The sequence below is a fragment of the Lissotriton vulgaris genome, chromosome 3_1 (genome assembly GCF_964263255.1).
Source record: "Lissotriton vulgaris chromosome 3_1, aLisVul1.2, whole genome shotgun sequence".
Taxonomy (NCBI): domain Eukaryota; kingdom Metazoa; phylum Chordata; class Amphibia; order Caudata; family Salamandridae; genus Lissotriton; species Lissotriton vulgaris.
In genome coordinates this window covers 948,453,969-948,475,128 of record NC_141689.1, presented here as the reverse complement: position 1 = coordinate 948,475,128, position 21,160 = coordinate 948,453,969, and the positions used below count along the sequence as shown (strand labels likewise).

The following is a 21,160-nucleotide window of genomic DNA, read 5'->3' as shown; positions in this document are numbered from 1 at the left end:
GTGGCAAAGAATGATACATTATGCAGTGTTATGCCGCAAACATTATCAGTGAGTAGTATCTTATTGCAGCGCAATGCAAAATGTAAAGGTTTCTTTAGCAAGAAAAGGACACCACAATACTAGATCCTACTGAAGCTAGTATTCCCCAATAACATTTTTTTTTGCATAGATACACCGGAAAACCTATTACCATAAGGCGCTTCTGGTTAAGATAGTTAAAGCGTAATGTGCAATTTAACACTCAGAAAGAAGCAATAGTCATGTCATAAAAGGTGTGCCTATTTTAATTCTACAGATTTTAGTCATGTTTTGGAACTTGCCTTTAGTTTTAGATGTAATCAGTATTTACATTACCACTAACTGGAAGCGTTTCTTTTCATGAAGAAATAGCTCTGCAGAACAGTATTATTGCATTGAGTAGCATTTCATATGTCTGTACTTTGAGGGTCCCCTTGAAATAACTGGTGCTTAGAGAGGAATACCTGTGGTGTAACATGAATTTACAGAAATATTGAGACAATATATTTTCACGAAAAAAAAAAGAATCATTATTTCACCCTAGTTACCTTATAATTTATCATGTAAGGATTTATTTCATGCTGCAGACAAGAGGGTTTCATCGGTCTGTCAACTTGGGACTTGAATAAAGTATGGAAAAAAGTCTTACCTCAGTAGTATATGTTTACTAGCTGAATACATCAATCAACACCTTAAAAACAACCACGAAATAGTTGCATGATGTTTGCCACTGTGTTGCTCCACATGCATCAGTTAATTATATTATCTGTTAATCCTTTGGAGCTAGAAACATTTCTTGTTCAAATCTGTAAAATATGTAGCATATAGTGGAATAGACAACTAGTGCAGTAAATCATATTTATGTGGGAAAATGCAAGGCTAAAGAATTGCGTAATTCCACAGGCCCTGCTTATGGCACATTCAAGAAGTGTGTCGGCACTCTATTGCATTGCATGTATCAATTTAGAAAATAATAATATAGCATAGCATTTTTAGCATTTAAACCAAATTATGGAAATCCAATCATTGACACACTTGAAACTTGATTGTAGCCCTTGCAGGATGTGTTAATGATCTCAATTATAGATGGCTTATGAAGCCTACCTGCTGTGTGAGCGGGTTACAAAATGCTTATTAATAGACGTATAAACAATTCTAAGAAGGTTTTTTTTTAGCAGATAATGAGATTCTAAGAGGTATTTGCCAGAATTTGAACTGCCAACCAATTTTCTTGTACATTCTGTTGTATTGTATTCTATTGTATTTAGGTTGCATTTATACTCAGCTTCATGCCTCTTATAAAGGTGCCAATGCACATTAGCAGATCTGCAGCTCGCTACACCGTAGAGTGGGCCTGGATGAAAGGATGCTGGATATTAGCGTTGCCTCCATGAGAAGCATTTTGGTGCCATACATGACAAACAAAATGGCGCTCTTATCTTGTTGATGTGCTTTAATGTGTAGCAGAGTGAACGGGCATGAGCGATACAGCGTTTGAGCTTTAGTGCTGTCTTTGATGGGACGACTGCAGTGTCAGAGTGGCCTATGTGAGAAGTGATTTGGTCCATGATGAGAAGCCAAGTGTTTTTCTTGTGTCAAAGTGGTCATGTTATTCCATGTACGCCTGGAGTAAAATGCAGTAGAGTATGAGGTAGTTGCTCGTGTGCTACAGCCTTGACTCCATCTGGGGGTGGGATAGGTTTTGGTTCTTCACTGGGATTGCTTCGAGGCATCTAATATCTGTAATTTCCTTGTTTGGTCAGTTGATCAGTGTGAGTCAGCGTCATCTGCTTGGGAAGAGACATGTGTTTACCTCCTTTCTGAATTACAAGTCAAGACAATGTTTTTGAAAACATTAGCCAGGGATGGCAGTTCCTACGTGGGTGCATATGATGGTCTATTTACACAATCCGGGCAGCTAGATTTGTTTGTTGTGCAAAACAGGCAGTGTTGTTTACCTTTGTGAAACTATGGGATTCCAATGAGTTCAAATGTTTAGGACAGTCCCAGTTTTATAGACTGCAACCTTTTCATATAGTTTGAAATTTCAACGCAGCAATTATGTGTAATTGGTAAACATCCTTCAAGATTCTAGCACTAGTACTTTTCACGCACACCTTGCCCTGATAAATAGTCTTTCCACTCCCAGGCTTACCTAAATGTGCAATCCAGAACTATATTTTACCATTTCTAGACCTGCATCCTTGGTGTGGTTTGCCCCCCAAACTTATTACCTTCATCTCTCCTATTTGTCTGACTTCGTTTTTGCTGGCTTTAGGACTTTGTGCACTTTACCAATGCTAACCAGTGATTGTGCTCCCTCCTTAAAAATTGTAGAATTGGCTTATACCCAATTGGAATATTTAGTTTACTTGTAAGTCCCTTGTAAAGTGGCAGTACCTGTTCCCAAGGCATGTAAATTGAATTCTACTAATGGGCCTACAACACTGATTGTGCCACCCACTAAAGTAGCATTTTTATCATGTCTCAGGTCTGCCACTGCAGCCTGTCTGTGCAGTTTTTGCCAGCCCCAAGCTTAGCTTTGAATTTATTTAAGTCACCCACAGGGTAGGCCAGGGACAAAATGTGGGACATGTGCTTTTTAGTTTTACATGTTCTGCAAGTGAAAAACTCTTAAATTCGTTTTTCACTAGTGTAAGGCCTACTTCTCCCATTGGAGTTACCTTATTACAAAGAATAGGCTGTAATCTCCAAATCGGAGGAGGCAACCAGTCCATGTGTGGTGTCTTTGGAACTGTAATGAAAAATCCTAAATTATGGTGAAATCAGATTTTAAATTACTATTTTTTATAATGCCACTTTGAGAAAGTTTGTATTTTCCTGACGTAGCCTTTTAGTGCCCGCAGCCTGTCTTTGGGTTACATGATTGGGTATAGTTGGCGGTTGGGTTCTATGTATTCCACCTAAACAGCCACACACAATAGAGCGCTTAGGTGTGCCTGGATGGGCCATCACTAGCAGGATTGGAGGGGGAGCTAGGTGCAACCCTACTTACACTTGAATAGGCTCTGTCCTCCCTCCTTACCAAGGTCTGCATAGCCTGGGGACTTCAAAAGGAAAACACTTGAAGCTTCTCTCCACTTCAGAGGCACAACTGGGCATAAATAGTGGACTCCAGATGCCAACTCTTCAGCACACTTATAGACCTGTGGATACTCTGCCTGGAAGAAGGGCTTTGGTGCTGCTGACAGGCCTGCGACTCTGCTAGACTACTGCTCTGTGCTGAGCTGCTGCCCTCTTACCTGGGTGAGAAAGACTAGACCTGCATCGGTTGAACCCAGGCCCCAGAGTGACTCTAAGGGCTAGTTGGCTGACCTTTTGACTTCAGGGACAGAAGGCCCTAATAACCTCGACCCCAGCACTTGGACTCTGCACCTGTGAGTCTACCCTGCCAAGTGTTGCCACTCCAGTCCTGGCCCCTTGGACGTGGGCCTCAGAATCTCTGCTAGCCTCTGTGGAGCCAGCGGAATCAATGCATCTTGTCTGCTGCTGGACACAACCCCAAGCAAAACCCAGATCACCCCGTTGCAAAGACTGGCATCGATTCACAGCCTGCAGCCTCATCAGAATCGCTGTTGTGTGACGCATCCTTGGCACCGGCCCTCTCAATGATGACAGACTCCGCATCGCAGCCTCTAAGCTTCTTGGAACTGACACATTCATTTTACTGCATGATGCATCCTCGATGCCGGACTTTGAATTGCAAGCCCTTGTCGCCTGGTCCTCCATGACAGAGCAGGACATTTCATTGCAGCCTCGCTGCAACTCAGAAACAACGCATCACTTCGGCTGCACGATGCATCTTTGATGCGGACCCTCACAATGCTCCTTAAACCAGGATTTAAGGTACTTTGTTCAGCTGGCCTAACTGGGTCCCTGTAGCCAGTCCACCTTCCATCGCGGTTGGGCTGACTTTGTCCCGGAACGGTGCAACCCGATAATCAAAGTTGGCGCTGTGTGCTTTTTGGCTCTCTTTTCACTTACATCTTTAAAATTGCATATCTCCAGTTCTATTTATTGAATTTTTGTTGTGTTGATCTTGTTTTGTTTATTAAAAATTACTCTATATTTCTAGCCTGGTGTCAAATGTCAAATGCTTTTGTATAGCGCACATATCAACAAAAAAGGTCTCATGGCGCTCGGCAACAAAGAAAGAGTCGACATCCTTGTAAAGTGGAGTATCAGGGAGGAAGTATTAATTGGGAAAGAGCCAGGTTTTCAAACTCTTTCGAAAAGCCTGGTGATTGGAGAGGGACAGAAGATTAGCGGGAAATTTGTTCCAGAGTTGAGGGGCGATGTAGGAGAAAGACTGACATCCATACCTAGATGTCCGGACCGAGGGCTGGGATAGAAGAGATTTAGAGCTAGAACACAGTGTTCTGGACGGTCTATACCAGACCAGTTTTTTCGCTAGGTAGGATCTATTTATTTTTCACTTTATTACTGCTCGAATTGTTGCACAAATACTTTGCACTTTAAGCCGGACTGCTCTGTGCCAACTACCAGAGGGCTGAGCACAGGTTAATTTGATTGGCTTGTGCCTCAGCCTAACAAGGATTATAGATGATGCTTTACCAGGGCTCACACCCCAGTCAACCAACACCCCAATTTCTCGCAACCATGTGTATTGTTTTTGTTTATCTGATCATACTGACTGGTGTCCTATTCTTTTTTGATGCATAGAGGGTGCCAGTGATGCAATAAATGGGCCTTTGTTGAATGTATGAAAGATCCATGGTGAACGTGTGATTGAATTGCTAACCATATATAGATATTGGGCCAGATGTATCAAAGGTTTTTACCCATTCTGTGTCTATGGGAAAATGCGTTCATACATAAGGCCCATTGTCTGCATCTGTGAGACAGAATCACTGCAAAGGATGAGGGATGAAATACCAAAACCATGCATAATCAGGATACAGAAACAAAGAATTCATTGAACCTGTTAGGGATGATGCTGATAACGATTTGACTTTTCTAAGAATTCTAAAGGAAAATCCTACAAAGGTTAAAGGTACATCAATTAATAGATAGTACCTGGCCCCTACTTGTTTCTTATTTTCCTCTTTTTATTTTATTTTCATTTACAATGCAATTCAGTACAAATATATTGAAATATTAAAAATGATTACAATGGCTCCCTCACAGGTGTATAGATATATAATATAAACATAAATATTTTATTTTACCTTAATAAACTCTATATACAATTTGGGACATCTTAAAAGGCCAACAATTAGCAGTAAGTGAGAAAGTTAGGAGGGCTGAGCAATATGGCAGGAAGTTTAATACAGCCATTCCCTTTTCTTGGCTAGAATCATTTTAAGACCATATTAAAGAAAGATGCTTCAATGTCTGTACATGCTACATGAGTTCACCTAATTCATTATGCTGAGAGCTGCATAGGCGGAAACAAACAGTTCTCTTCATTGTCAACACTATGGTAGTGGGATTTATGTAATAGAACAAGATTTAGTCACAATGTCTGTTTGAGACATGCTAACTCACACCGTGCCACTGTGTGACACACAATATCGGCTCCCATCACATGGTCACCCGGTGAGGAGCCATATCACACAGTGGCAGGGAAAATTAGCGAAAAAACACTGTAAATAGTGGATTTCTAGTTCGTTTTTAGAGACTTTGAACTGCCAACACCAATAAAGGGATGTGAAAACACTCCAGAACATCAGCAGCAGCCTCAGCAAGCTTTTCTTTTTAGGGAGTAGAGGGCATGACACACTGTCCCCTCCAATGTCCCGTCCTCTCCTCGCACTGTGAGATTTTTGTACAAGTTGGCTGGTCTATTGGTTATGTCCTTGTGCCTAAAATTAACCTGAGTATCATCTTCGATCATTAGTTTTCGTCATTTTTTCCTGAGGAAAAGCTTCATATATCTCTAATATTTTCTTTTTTTTGTTTAACCCGTTCCGTGCTCGCGTCGGCCAAAGGCTGTCACGAGCACTACCTCGCTAGTGCTGCGCACGTCCGTTGGCTGACGCTGCACCGCCCACTGATTAGAACTCACGCATCGCAGCGGAATTCGTGCCGCGGTTAAGGAGTTAATACCGTTGAACAAAATATTATTTTGGTTAGGGGTGTAACTGATCCCAGTGGACAAATACATTCTGTGGTTTATGTAGTTCCTAATAACAATATTCTTTTTGCAATGTCCCAACATATTTGTAAAGTGACATGGTTCGTTCCCAAATTCCAGCATTTCCTTGACTGCTGAGGGGCATACACGTACACCAATAGTGTAGTACAGTGTACATCCTCCATTATCTCCCAGTTCACATAGACACACAGCAGATCATAGAAGCATTGGCAGACCTCAATAATATGACGCATTAGGCCAGAGTCTTCAACAATATTCCGTTTCCATTCGTTGATTATATTTTCCAGGCATTCCAGGCATTGATTGCAATAGCTTTTACTTTTAACATTGTTATTACATCCTGTCTCCAATGGAAGGCAGACAAGTTGTCCTAGCCCCCCCCCCCCCCACCCCCACACAATTTAAGCCATGCCTAGTGTTTTGATAGTGCTCTTCAAATGCACAGTCTAGATCAAACTAAAGGTGTTTTTTGGGTTTAAAACGTTGCTAAGAGGTACTCATGAGGCCGAGTTTAAAAAAGTCGATTTAAAGCAATTGTTGCATCCTTAAGTATGTGTTCACATATAATAAACAAGTTGAAATGGTTAGATTCAAGCTTCTACGTCAAGCTCTGATGTAGAAGCTTTAACTTGTTATTTGCATGGCAGGAGCTGAGGTGGTGGGGCAGTGCAACATTGATTTTTATTTACAGTGATGTCTGATTCCCTGTGGGATGTCATCATAATTAGACAGCATAACTGTACGTATGAAGAATATTCTCCATCAAAAGGGTCAAAAATGTCACCAGTATTAAGGATTGTATGCCACATCACTGTGTCACTGGGAAAGGATGACGTCTTCCAGACACCCACAAATTACTGTCACACACTGTGGAGCTTCCTGCTGTTATATAGGGAGATTATGGCATATGCAGATTTCCTACACTGGTATTATGCAGTGAACCTAGAATGTGTGCCAGTGCTTCTACCCCTACGTTAATTTACGTGGCCCACACGCTTTCACACATGCACACACATGTTTACATGCCAAAATAAATCGTCGCAAGAATTATCATTTCCAAATTTCACGCCATTCTCGGTTTTTCCATGTTTTCTACTGTTATCCTTTTTTTGTGTTTTCTCTTTTTCTGTTGTTCAACGATCACCCCGGCACTCTTTCACATTATTATGTGTTTTTAGTAATGTCAGATCTCCTTTTATGATCAAAGCATGTGCGGCACTGAAGTGCAGCTGACTTCCGGGTGCTGAATCCTGAAGGATTTCATGCAGTCTGAATCTGTTACCAGCCAGCAGCCCCCTGCAATTCTAGCATTTACAATACGTGACCTAAACGTTGTACAGCAGTAAATTACAGTGGATTTATGCTAAAGCACAGTGCTTACTGTCGAGCAGCTATGTAATATTTTCTGTGAAGTGTGCGCCTCTGCTTTCTCTGGGAGCGGCTTTTCCTCTCACAGCTGGCTGTTCCCTGGTCCACAGCGCCCTGGTTTGTTTCTTCCTTAATATGTATTTCCTCCCCACGTTCAGTTCTCGTACGTGCTGAAAACTGATTTCTTTCAGGATCCACCCAATAAAAAATGTTGCCATGGAAAAGGTTTGGAAGGCGGGATGGGTCACCTCACCTGCAAAGAATATGTCTCAGAAGAAAATGCAGCCACAGAACGAGAGACACCATTTTCCCAATTTCCATGGCAACAGGGAGGTTTTCACGCGCAGATACCACAGTGAACGCCTTTTGCAGCGAAGCGCGCCTCAGCCCATTGTTTCCAGTTGCTTTTACTATTATGATTTTTTTGCGGGGAGGACTATATGTTCTCACGCGCTATGGGAGGAACATTACCCCCACTCTGCTGCATGGCGTGTTCAGTCTCTGTATGCAAAGACGCTTGATTCTACGGCATTGTGGGAGGTACCCGCCTGTCAATCAGTCTCTAGAGGGAAATACCACTGTCCTTCGAAGTGTGATGGGTGTGGGATTGTTTCTATTAGATTCTCTGTTACAAAGACCAGTTGGTGAAAGTGCGTCGTATGTATGTGACCTATTGAGACGGAGTTGTGATTTAAATGTGTACAGATATGCGTCAGAAATCAATGTAGTCCAATCAGTGTTTTATTATTGAACAAATTAGCGAGCACCGTAGACTGGTAGGGCAAGTAAAGGCAGTTTCAACCATTTGCAGCATATCTTTCTTGGATTAATATTCATTTTTATTCAGCAAAATTAGTAAAATACACATCAGGCTAACATGACTGCCAGTAAAGACAAAACTAGCATGGGTACTGCCAATAGGCCCGGTTTATAAATTAAAAGAATAAAAGTAGACAAAAGAAAATATGCTGACACCTAAACATACTGGCCATATACTTGCAATAACAGATACAACTAATCATGGCAGGATGAGATCGTCTTGTAGTGACATTGGACTGAGGGCCAGATGTATCAAGATACACTTTTGCGATTCTCAAATAGTGATTTTTAAGGAATCGCTATTTGAGAATTGCAAAATGGTATGCATGTAGAAATTCGCTATTTTTTAGCCATTTCTTAAAATTCCATAATTGTGATTAGCGAATTGCTAATCGCAATTTAGGAATAATTTCCCATTCATTTCTATGGGCCAGGAGGCCCATAGGAATAAATGTGAAATTATTCTCAAATTGCGATTCGCAATTTGCTAATCGCACATTGAGAATATTTTCAAGGGTGCAAGGGTGTCCAAAGGACACCCTGTGGCACCCCTGAATAAGCATGGATGCACATACATGCCCCCCTAAGGGCATGTATGTGCATCACATGACACTTTGAAAAATGCAAAAATGAGCATTTTTCAAGAAATTCGCAAATTACCACCAACTTGAAGTTGGTGGTAATTTGCGGTTCCTTAGGGACAATTAGCACATTTTTTTTTGCATCATACATTGCATTTAAGGAATCGCAAATTTTGCGATTCCTTACATGCAATCGCAAAATAAGGAATCGCAAATTTGCGATTCCTTATTTTGCACTGAAATTTGCTACATACATACCTTTTGCTCAAATGAGTTCACAAACGCCGAAATGCGAATTTCGGCGTTTGTGAACCCATTTGAGCTTCATACATCTGGCTCATAGTGTATTGTTTTTAGGTCCAGGTTGGAAATCTTGGAATTTTAATTGAACCTCGGTAGACAATACCATTCCACAATGAATGCCTGCAAATCTTCTACCCTCATGGTTTGTCAAACGCAGTAATCAACACTAAAATCTATACCTAAAAAGAGAGATTTCATGTAACAAAATAGATGTTTGCAGGCTTCAACATGGTACAATAACATTCCACTAATAAAGCCCTATTTGCTTTAAAAATTTCTTTCGCAATACATAAGCGACCCTACTGCCTTTGTCATAACCTTTCATAATAAATAGATCAGAACTTATGGCATAAGGTTTTACATTACACCAATCACACATGTAGCCTTTATCATTGGCTTGAAACTGTCTCCAACTCAGGCCCACTGTATTGAGCACAGGCTTTCCCAGAAGGCAACCATCAGGCATTCATTATAAAATTGCAAATGGATTCAAAATTATAGCTGTCAAAACAAAATACTAACTTTACTAAGAAGGCCTAAAAAGGATTTTCACAGTGCAAATCTACTATCCCCATGACATATGAGGGGATAACCAGCAGCAAAACATGTGCCTGCTATGGAACTCTGTGTGATTCCATGTAACTAAGTACCTATCTACAGGCTTTAATATAGAGCAATAACAAATAAACCATTATTAAAGTTCTAGTGACTTTTACTTATCGTAAATAGTCTTCTCAGGCCTGCTGTATTGAGCATAAGCGTGCACAAAATAATCTCTCTCTGCTGTGAGGGCAGAACAAATGGTAGGGCAGCTTTTTGTGTTGAAATGTCAGCCCAGTTGTGGACAAAACACTGGTAGTAAATGTATTTGCTGCACAAATGGAAACCATGTGCTGTCCTCCTCCCTAGGAGACAGCCCCTGTGATCTTCATCTGGGACCCCACATGCTAGCAGAATTCAAGAACAGCCACCATTGCCCATGCACATTGATAATAACTTTACAGTGTAGTGAGGCCACTCTGTACTGTTATAGACAATCTGTTGTTACTGAATGATCTCTCCAGATGTATCACCTCTTTCAGACCCTAGTTTTGCTGGTATTATGATTCTATGCATTGTGGTGCTGCTATTTGTTGTTATCGTTGAATGATTTCTGCTCCATTATACTCTAAAACTATACTCTAAAACTAGACTGTAAAGTTAGTTATAATTGATATATTTAACTTTACAGTAAGGCGTATGTAAGTTCGGGCAGAAATTGCACTTGGTTTGTGGAAGTTGAATGTCATATTTGGACTACAGTGTGTATTTACATCACCCACATATATGTCAAAAGTATATGGCTTCAAAGAGCACTACTGCACTCTGGCTGGGCTGCAGTTTAAAATCAGTAGTGCTATATGGCAGTGAAAAACCTCTTTGCCCCACAGAAAAGCATACCTTTATATATTATCTAAGCAATCCCTAAAATTAGCTATTGGAAAACCACTCGGCTGTGTGTTTAATACAGACAAATGTGGCATATTAGACATTGGGAATAGAATTACCAATTACATTACAATGAAAGTGCCCATAAGTTGTTTCACTGCGTAGATAAAGCGGGATTTTCCAGAAATAGGCCTAGCTATGAATCAAATCATTATTTCAAATTTCTGCCTGTGAAAATGCTAGAGCGATGTTCATAAATTATTTTCACTTAGGTTAAAAAACCTAATTCAATACACATCCTTGGCTCGCTTGTTGACAACCCTGCTCCAGGAAGACAAAACTTTAGCCTTTGGGCTCATGAAGGCTTGGGTGTTGTCAGAAGTGGGCACGTAGCAGGGATTAGCCATCTTGAAGTGAGAAAGGAACAGTTGGCAGAACAAAGGCAGCTTTCATAGTTCTACCTTTAACTTCGAACAGCTATAAGTGGCTAGTAGAAACCTCTATAATTCAGTCCCAGAGCCACCCTAGACTTTCTGGCTCCATCCCCAACATGAGGAAAAAACAGTTCTGGCTCTGACGGAGGGGCTACATCTAATTTCCCATCGTGTTTTGGGGTTTCTGTGAAGGTTTGCAGTAAACCACTAAGACAGGAATTGATGAAAAAGATGTGGGGATAATGCAAGAATTGTATTTATTTTATTTATTTATTTATAAAGTTTTATATAGCGCAAACAAGATCCCAAGGGATATTAGAGCGCTTTACAATAGGATGGAAGGAAGGACATAAATACAAAATTGTCATCAAGTAGGAGTAAAAGGAAAAAAAAAACAGGATTAATCACAGATTCACAGACAATAAAACAGGTATAAGCGGGCAATGAAGGGGGTCACAGTCTGAGGTAAAGAGGAGCAGAACCAAATGCTGGCACAATGGACGTAGGAAACAGTGTCTTCAAACAGATGAACCTAGCCCAATTATAGATATTATAAATAAATATTATAGAACAACTATATCAAAAGAATGTTGAAATATATAGTAGCCAAGAAGGCATCTCAGAATGGCAGAAGCAGCTGCCTGCCTATACGTAATCATTCAGAATGTGGGAAATTCTGCCAGGCCGAGAATATGCCCAAAGCCAGAGCCTTCACCTCTCCTCAGCAGAACACTCCAGATCGTGGGCTGGTGACATTGACTCGGAGGTGGAACTGTATCAGGGTGCAGCTTTTTCCCCTAGGTGCAGATTTTGCCTATTTACAATAACCTTTGACAGAAAAGAGAACAGAGGGCAATCATACACTTATGATTTTACCAGCACTGGAGGGCTTGTTTCTGGCTGTGTGTGTGTGTGGCGGATTGGGCATAGAAACTTTCCAATCACTGGCTAGTGGCCAGGTAAGAGGCGCAGCACCTTCTGCTCCGTTGAGCATTCCTAGGCAGAATCATCTTGACGAAAGAAGATTCTGCCTGACTGCTGGAAAAAAAGAAGATTCATGGACACCTGACTCTTGTTGTCACCCAGGGACAGGAACTGCTCTAGACACCTGCCATGAGGAGTGACCAAGAAGAACTTTTACAGCACTTTGAAAAAGTGAGACTTGGTTATTTTCTATATCTATAGGGTACCTCGACAAATACCTTTTAAGTCTTTAAGCAATGGAAAAGATTTCAGTGATAAAAATCTAATATTGGCTCTCATTGAAAGTCTTTGCCTATCCTAATAGGCCTTTGTTTTATGTAAACTAAGCATAATAGTATCTACACTTATAAATGACATAAAAGTGCTTTACCACTGATGTATTTAGGTTAGGCCATTTTGAAATAGTGGCTGAAGCAGGCTATGTGTAGTGTTTAAACGAATATGGGATTTAAAAAATGTGGCTATAGTTCTTAGAGAGTTCTCAAGGTTTCTAGGTCCGTGTGCAACTATTTTATTCAGTCTATATGTCTGCTTTGCATTCTGGAATCTGTAGTCCTACTCAACCATTATAAATTCAGGACTACAGTTCCCGGAGCGCAAAACAAAAACCTGGACGAACAACTCTTGCATGGCCCTAGGAAATATCAGCCCCCTGGATCACATTTTCCGATATTTTAATCTGCCTTTCAGAAAAGTGCAGTATTATTAACTTTAAATGTTCTTATATAAACTGATAATAGACAAAAATGTGAATAAAACATTGCACAGCTGTAGTCATAAATTGTTTACTTTCTTTAGCTAAGGAAGGTGACACAGTAGAGCAACAGACCTCTTTAATATGAAGCATGCAAAGAAGTGACAGAAAGACATTGCAACAATATTTGTACAGACTCCTTCACTGCTCAGTAAACTTGGCTTTCTTAAGAATGCCCAAGTGCCACATTTGTATTGAGTTCAGACCACATCCATGACACTAAAGATTCGGATGCAGCCATTATCCAAGATGAATAGTATGAAAGACAGAGGTAAGTGTGATATACCGTGACATCTATTAAGCTTTTATAGAACCTAATACATGTGCTCCAGCCATCACCATAAAATGAATTGCTATTAATTAGTAAGTTCTGCCAAATCTACCTCATTATGAACTCTAGGTCATAATCCTCATCTGTATCAAGCCCTTACAGTGGCAATGCCATTCCCCCCCCACTCCTGGAAAGAGATATTCAGAGTTTTCCTTTGTGCTGTCTCGATGTTGTACAGCTTGGGGTTTCAAACTGGGGACTGGCTCCCCTGAGAGGCCTACATTGATCTTATGGGGTGTTCTAGGCTTTGCCCAAGAGGAGTATTTAGTACAGGGCCGGACTGGGGGAACCAAAACCGGCCCTGGCAAAGTGCTTGGCCGCCCCTCCCCTCCCCACTCGGTGGAGAGGGTGCCGCCCTGCTCTTTGTCGGGCCGGTTTTCGGCCGATTTTGTTACAGGGCCGATTTTGCAGCTATGCTGCAAAAACGGCCCTGTAACAAAAACGGCGCCCAGGGACCCAAAACCGGCCCCCACCCGTGCGGCACACCGGGGGATTGCCCGGTGCCCTTTATGGCCAGTCCGGGCCTGATTTATTATGACCTAATTAACAGAGACCATGCAGTGGGCCAATCTCTAATGAGTCCTCAATAACGTTTCTTTACACTCATGTCCTGGCTGGAAATAGGTGTCAAATTGTCGGGGGGCAGCAGAAGGGCTCCATAGCCTCCAAAATCCCCCCACCATTTCTAATACCACTGTGGTTATTTGTAATAATTTAGGGAGTCCGCGTTATAAGTGGTAAATTGGCAAACTTGTATTTGATTGGATTATTAAAAGGGATAACTGATCATAACTGCAGTGTTTTAAATGTTAGTTTTTTTCAGAGCTGCCAATTTTATAGAATAATTATAAGAAAATGTGTTTGTCATTCTGGGGAACCCGATTTTTTGTACACGGGGACGGTGCAGCAATAAAAACTATTAGCCCCACTGTTTTTGAAGATAAAGGATATCATTAAGGGCCAGATGTAGGTAATCCAGATTTACTGATTCTAAAATACTGAATTTTACTGATTCTGTATTTTAGAATCGGTAAATGGGATGTAGGTATTCATTCGGTAAGTATTACCAAATCGGTAAGATTCGGTAAATAACGAATCGGTATTTATCGATTCGGTAATTCCCATTCATTCCTAAGGGCCTGGAGGCCCATAGGAATGAATGCGAACTACCAAATCGGTAAATACCGATTCGGTAAAAGGGGGAACACATTGAAAGCTGGTAGGGTGTCACTTTGACACCCTGTTGCTCCCCTGAATTGTGTATGGGTGCACATGTGGCACACATACATGCCCTGTAATAATTTGCAAAAAATTGCTTCTTTTGGGGTTTTCGATATTTACCGTACCGCCAACTTGTAGTTGGTGGTAAATAACGAATCCTACAATGGGAAAAGCACTCATTTGAGTGCTCCCTACATTAAGGATTCAATAATTTACTGAATCGGTATTTCAGAATTCTGTAATTTACCGATTCCTTAAATTACCGATTCAGTAAATTACCAAATTCTTAAAATAGGCCCCTACATCTGAAAAGCCTAATACCGGTCGGTAACGGCCGAAATTCGGTGATTGTATTCCTACATCTGGCCCTATGTGTCTTGGAACATTTAATGTGTTGAGAGCTTCTATTATGTACAGTTCTGATGTTTGTTAATTTAGAAAAAATGCCTATAAAAACATGAGATAGAAAGTAAAAGACTTCCATAAAATGCAGTGTGCACATATTGGGACTTCCATTTTGGAGCGTAACAGTATTCTTAAACCAGTTGGTGTCCATTTTATTCTTCTACACATCCAAGCCTTTTCCTCCTCACCCACAAACCAGGCACGGCCGGCACAGGTAAGAACAGTGGGGCGGGCGGTGGGAGGGATAACAAAATAAATAAAAACACTTACCTTGCGCTCACTGAATGGCTGAGTCGGCGATGCAGCAAGTGCAAGTTAAGTGGTTTATTTATTTATTTAAATTTTACCTATCCCGTCGTCTATCGACTCCCCCCACTGCCCCGCCCCACAGCTCTTACCTGTGCTGACCGCGCCTAATTTTTTGTGATATAAATCAAGACTTTAAGCATATTGGTATTTTGATTTTAAAAATACTGCACCTCTAGACATTGGCGTTTATGAATGCTTCTTCAAAATATAAATAAATGTAAATAAAGTAGTATACCCAAACTTTACCTAACACAAATCAAGTTACAAAAACACAGTGAGAAAAAGCATCCACTGATATAACAAGTTAAAAAAGTCAATATGTAGCAGTGCGACCTCAAAATAGTTTACTCTAGACGTGAGTCATTATTTTTTTCATTATTATTAAGTATTGTTGTTGTTATCTGTTGTTCAGTGCACAGTTATTCTGTGGTAGTTTTTTCTATAAATTCCCATGCTTTCTTATATAAAGAGATTCCCTAAAGAAGCATATGCATCATGTGCAGACAGAAAATAAAGCTAGTCTTTGAGTAACTGATCGCGTACCTACGTCAGCATCCTTCGCTGACTTCCCTAGGTCGAGTCAATGATGCAGTGTACTTAGTAAATGTGACAACAAAATGAATCACAGTATCATTGGCATAAACTACGAATGAAAAAGTACATATAATCTAATCCTTTAGATTATATGTACTTTTTCATTCGTAGCTTATGCCAATGATACTGTGGTTCATTTTGTTGTCACATTTCCTATCACAACCTTACAGGTCACTCACTGTTTAAAACATGCTTGTGAAAATCAAATAAAAAATTTGAAGCAATTTTAAAAAAAAAAGAAAAAAAAAAAAAGTACGTATAATTCTTCCCCTCTCTCATAAAGAAGGACTCAAGGATAATTGTTTGCCTAGCAGTGAGGAATGCTCTACTGCGCTCCTGAGACCTCAACATGAGAAAGAATGAGCTTAGGTATACTCAGTGTTAAAGAAGAGCCTTTCATAAAGTGTACCAGAAGTTTTGGTGAACAGCCTTGGTGATGTGAGCCTCACTTGAAGCCATAGATTCATGACTAGATCATTATTTTTATTACAACGTATAGGTTCACGCTCTTTGTAATCACCTTGTTATTTCATGGGATAACTTCCAGATGTTTACCTGTGCTTCAGGATTGCAAGATGGGATGGAGCCCACAGTTTGCCACTTGATGTTGTCTCATGTCTTCAGTAGAATATTTACATCGCTCACCTTTACATGTATAAATCCATTTCCTGGGAACTGTGAATGGAGAACCCTTGTAGGTCCTATTTGGAGGTGCTTTCCCTGTGCATCATTTATCAGATTATCCTCTCTCCAGTTTGACTGATGAATGTGTAAGGATGAAGAGAGGTGGGTAGGAGACTGCTGTGATATGTGAGTGGCTATGTAGCAAAAGAGCAAAGGTTTTTGAAAATAGTATTCATTCCCAGTGTCTTGTTTAAGCAGTGGCAACACACTGAGAGTAGAGGCCCTGATGAAAGCCGGGGGACTTTTGCTCCGTTAGGCAGAAACATGTTGGCCTTGTTTTTCGACAGATGTCGCCTGTACTGTTCTGGTTTTAATTAGGGGTTGTCCTTTGTCTAATAAAGTATCTTCTAGGACATTCCACTCTATTTTAATTCCCCACTTTTTGTTTGCACTGCATGTTCACTACTTACACAACCATCAATGATCGGCTGTCATATGGTCGTCCATGAGTGCCTGTGGACTTGATCTTGCTCCACTATCATGTTCGTGGTAAAATGGTCTTGATGATCAAGGGACCAACCACGTGATACTGGTGAACCAGATGATACGACTGACCACTAAGTTCATTTTGATGGTAATCCACTTATGAGCTTTTGGGATTAAGTAAATTGGCACTTTATGTATGTTATTCTATGCACACAGACCCATTGATATACTGTACTTTGCTACATAGGCTATCTAGGGTGACTAGGGCACCAACCCACATGCTCTATTGGAGTTAAGGATAGCCAGCCACATGTTGTGTTGCTTTAGACCCCCTGTGTTTCTTTTCTGTATATCATGTATTGAGCTGGGGACTCGAACCAGGAGAGGTCTTTAAATATTTGTATGTCCCTATGACCCTCTCCTCCCTGTTTGTTATGAGACATGTTTTTCTATTCCCACTGCTGGGATATTATTGGTTTTCAATGGTTTGACACTGTTTTTACCACCTCGGCTAAACTCCCAAGGCCAGGACTGGCGGAGGACACTTTTTGATACTGGGAGTCCTTTCCAAGATTTGGCAAGCGTCGTGTTGAATGAATTGGCCCTCTTGAAGGTACTCAGCTCAGACTTGAGAGTGGAAGCATTATTCATCCCCTGTTTTATGCATTCTGTGGTTAGCTTAGTTTGCTGACAGTGCTCCCTTTTGTTCTGGCGGTTAAGATGACAGTAACTTTTTTTTCCTGGTGGTGAAAAGCTTGTCATTTGTGCCAAACCACATGTATACATTTCTTGAAACAATGTATAGACTGCAGACTTGAATGACTGGTGCTCTGCTAGATGTGCTATACATGTGACGTGTTTTTGTTTTAGTTTGTCCAAATGTAAACCATATTGTGAGGGCGAAACACCAGCTGTATCCACGTGCCAGACTAAACTACAATTCAGACATGGGCAGAGCCACAAAGAGTTTCTTGTATGGAGAACCACAACCCTCGTGTACTCTGAAATGCACAATCCCACTGCATTCTTACACATTCTGTGCTTTAAAGGAAAAGGAGCATGACATATCTTTAGACAGATTTTTAAAAAAAATCATGAATGGGCAAAGCTACCATTCTGAGTTTTCTGTAGTTCCTCCAGCTCTACTGAAGCACGTTTTCTTCTATGTTGCTTTTAAGGACCTTAAGGCAGAGACGCGTGGGAAATAGGCCACCATACTCTAGCTATTGATGTCTACCTAGGGTGTAGGCCTGTGTGATGAAATTGAGTACTTCTGGCAGCATGTAGGACTGTGCGGTGAGGTTCGGTATGTACAGCAGCATGTATGTCTTATGTGGTGAGATTGAGTATTTACAGCATCATGCAGCACAATGTGATGAGATAGAGTTCTTATGGCAGCATGTAGTACTGTTTGGTGAGACTGGTATGGCAGCATGTCGGATTGTGTGGTGAGACTTAATAGGTACAGCATCAGTAAGGACTGAATGGTGTCAGTGAGTAGGTACGGCAGCATATATGTCTGTGAAATGTGATTGAGTACTTACGGCATCATGTAGGACTGTGTAGTGAGATGAGTACTTACAACATCATGTAGGACTGTGTGGTGAGACTGAGTAGGTAAGACAGCACATAGACTGTATGGTGACATTGAGTAGGCACGGTATCATGTAGTAGTGTGTGGTGAGGTTGAGTACTTACGGCTTCATGTAGGACTGTGTGGTGCGCCTAAGTAGGTATGGCAGCATGTAGGACTATGTAGAAAGCTTGAGTAGGTATGGTAGCATGTAGACTGTACGGTGAGATTGAGTAGGTACAGCATCATTTAGGTATGTGTGGTGAGATGTAGTAGGTATCTGTGGGGCGAGATTACTGCATGCAGATGGCAGGTTACAATGCTGGTGCCTCAATATAACATTTTCGAGGATATAAAACACACGGCTGTCCCAGATATGATTTTGCATTACGCACATAGTTTAGAACTATAGAGATAATGTACAAGACAATGTGTAGTAACGTCCAATGGAATGTACATGGTTCATATATTTTGTTGAAATAGCATATTGGCAATGTTATATTTGCATTTTGAAGAAGGCAGCACATTTGATAACAATATATGCCCGTTTCCCAGAGTAATCTGACAGTGCCAACCATAAGAACAACAGAAATATCTGCTGCATAGGTAACAACATTTTATGAGCACCTACGTCCAAACTGGTTGGACAAAAAAAAGTATGTGGGTGCAAATGGCAGACCATAAGTAGCAGAACCTGTAACTGTGAAATATGAAAAGTAGTTCATCGCAAAATCTATCAATACAGCTGATTTTCAGAAGTACTAAGTTTATGGTTGGGTTGGAAGTACAGGTGTTCCAAAGGGAGGGGAAAGGATTGGTAAACAAGAAGGAAGAGAACAATTACCCTGTCGTAAGTTTGTGGATATTCAGATAACTTTTCAATTTTCCTTCCCATTTATATACCGCATAAGGTTGGAGTCAGTGTATGAATGAGGTGGAATAGTTACTCAATGCCCCATTACTCCATACGGATATTGCCAATGAACACTTATGGTACATTTACTCCTCTGGTTTGTTTGTATTGAAGGCATTCTTCAGGAACAGGTGTTGGAGAGGGAGAATTGCTTCTTGACTTGCCTAGAATTCCAAGGGTACACCTGAGGATGATCACAAATTTCTAAAAAGTTAAAAATCTACCCAAATAATTTGAGAATAACTATGATGAGTAAATATCTGACTCTTTCAAATGAAAAAAAATGTGGTTAATATTTTTCTAACCTGTCTAACATGTGACCTTATTAGTGCAAAGTGGAGTGGTTTGTCGTGGGCAACTTTACAATGATAATTTCACTGTAGATCGATTAATTGATTTAAAATCTTATTGTATTGATAATATTGTTTAAAATAATGTAGCAAGTGTATAAATGAAATTATAAATCAAAGAAAGAATAAAAAAAGAAAATCGCCCAAATAAGCCAGAGATTACAAAATCCAAAATCTAAAAAGAATTTCAATCACAGCTTTGTATTTGAATATAAATCTGAAACATCAGCTACTATAATAATTGTAAGTAAGGTATGTTTATTCTGTTTATTAAACGTAATGCTAGCTGCAATAGTTTCATAATACAAGCAATTTTCAAAACTCATTGGCGCAGTTTAGTAGCTGAAATATTTGTTTGGCAGCCAGCTTCACAAAATAGTTTTGGCAATATTTTAGGAATATGTCTCCTAATGCTGGTCAGATAGATAAGAAATTCTTAATTGTTTCTGGATAATTATTACTTAATCTAAAGTTTTTGCCATATACTTTTTAGTACAGCGTCTTCCTTCATAATGTTAAAATGATATGTACATAAAGCAAAAAAGTAAATAGTCTTTTTTGAGATAAAGTTTCAGAGTACTATACAGATAAGATGAACAAGTAATCGAATAAGAGTCCTTAATGTACTTCTTACACTCATGCAGATTTTGTATAAAACTAAATTCCATTAGCATGTTTTTAAGGTAATCTGATTCTGCAATTTCATCCAAACTGTCCTTTCTTTCCCAAAATACATTTGATATTGCTCTAAGTACTTACCATATCTTTATAATTGAATCTTTACTAATTACATAAAAATAAAATGTTTTAATAAATATGTATCTGTCCTTGTCTGCACTGCTAGAAATATTATAAATCTGTGTCGGTTTGTATGCATTATACTAAGTAATTTACGCATTCAGAGAATACTAATATTATCTATAGATTTGATTTGAACTTCAAAAAAAGCAAGCGAGCCATATAAAGTGTTCGAATTATTTAGTTTTGAGTGCAACAAGAGCGCGGCTTACAGCCCTTACAATATTCATACATAAATCTTGCAAATTCTCCAAAATCGATAGACAATGTTTAAAACTGATTGTAAATGAGTGGTCAAAAGATGTTTTCCCTCACTATGCACTCTAATATAAGGATACTCATTAACCCTTTCATTGATAAGTACAATTAACTCTCATATTTGAGAAGGTCATACTCTTGGCCTTGGCGGGAATGATGGATAATAATTGTCCTTGTTATTATATTCCTACAACTAATGCAGCAGTGATTGGACATCTATGGATATAGTGACCAAATTATCTTCATATGCAGGATGTGAGATTCTTCTAGCACCTTGTTTTGGGGCGTGTACATCTGCTGAGTAAAAAATCCTTCAGTAGATCGCCCATGTATAAGGAAAAGAGGGGGAAGTGTGCGAGTATGCACCCCTGCTTAAAATTATTCTCTGTATATATTTCGGGTAAAAGTTCATTAACTCCTTCGACGCTCATGACGAGCTCAGCTCGTCATGGTGTACACCTCCATACACT

The 21,160-nt window shown here is 40.0% G+C and overlaps 1 protein-coding gene across 6 annotated transcripts in view; it reads left to right on the top strand.

The window, feature by feature from the left end:
- NTRK2 (neurotrophic receptor tyrosine kinase 2) overlaps positions 1–21,160 on the top strand; it is a 528,847-nt gene that overhangs the window by 375,040 nt on the left and 132,647 nt on the right. The window lies entirely within an intron of this gene.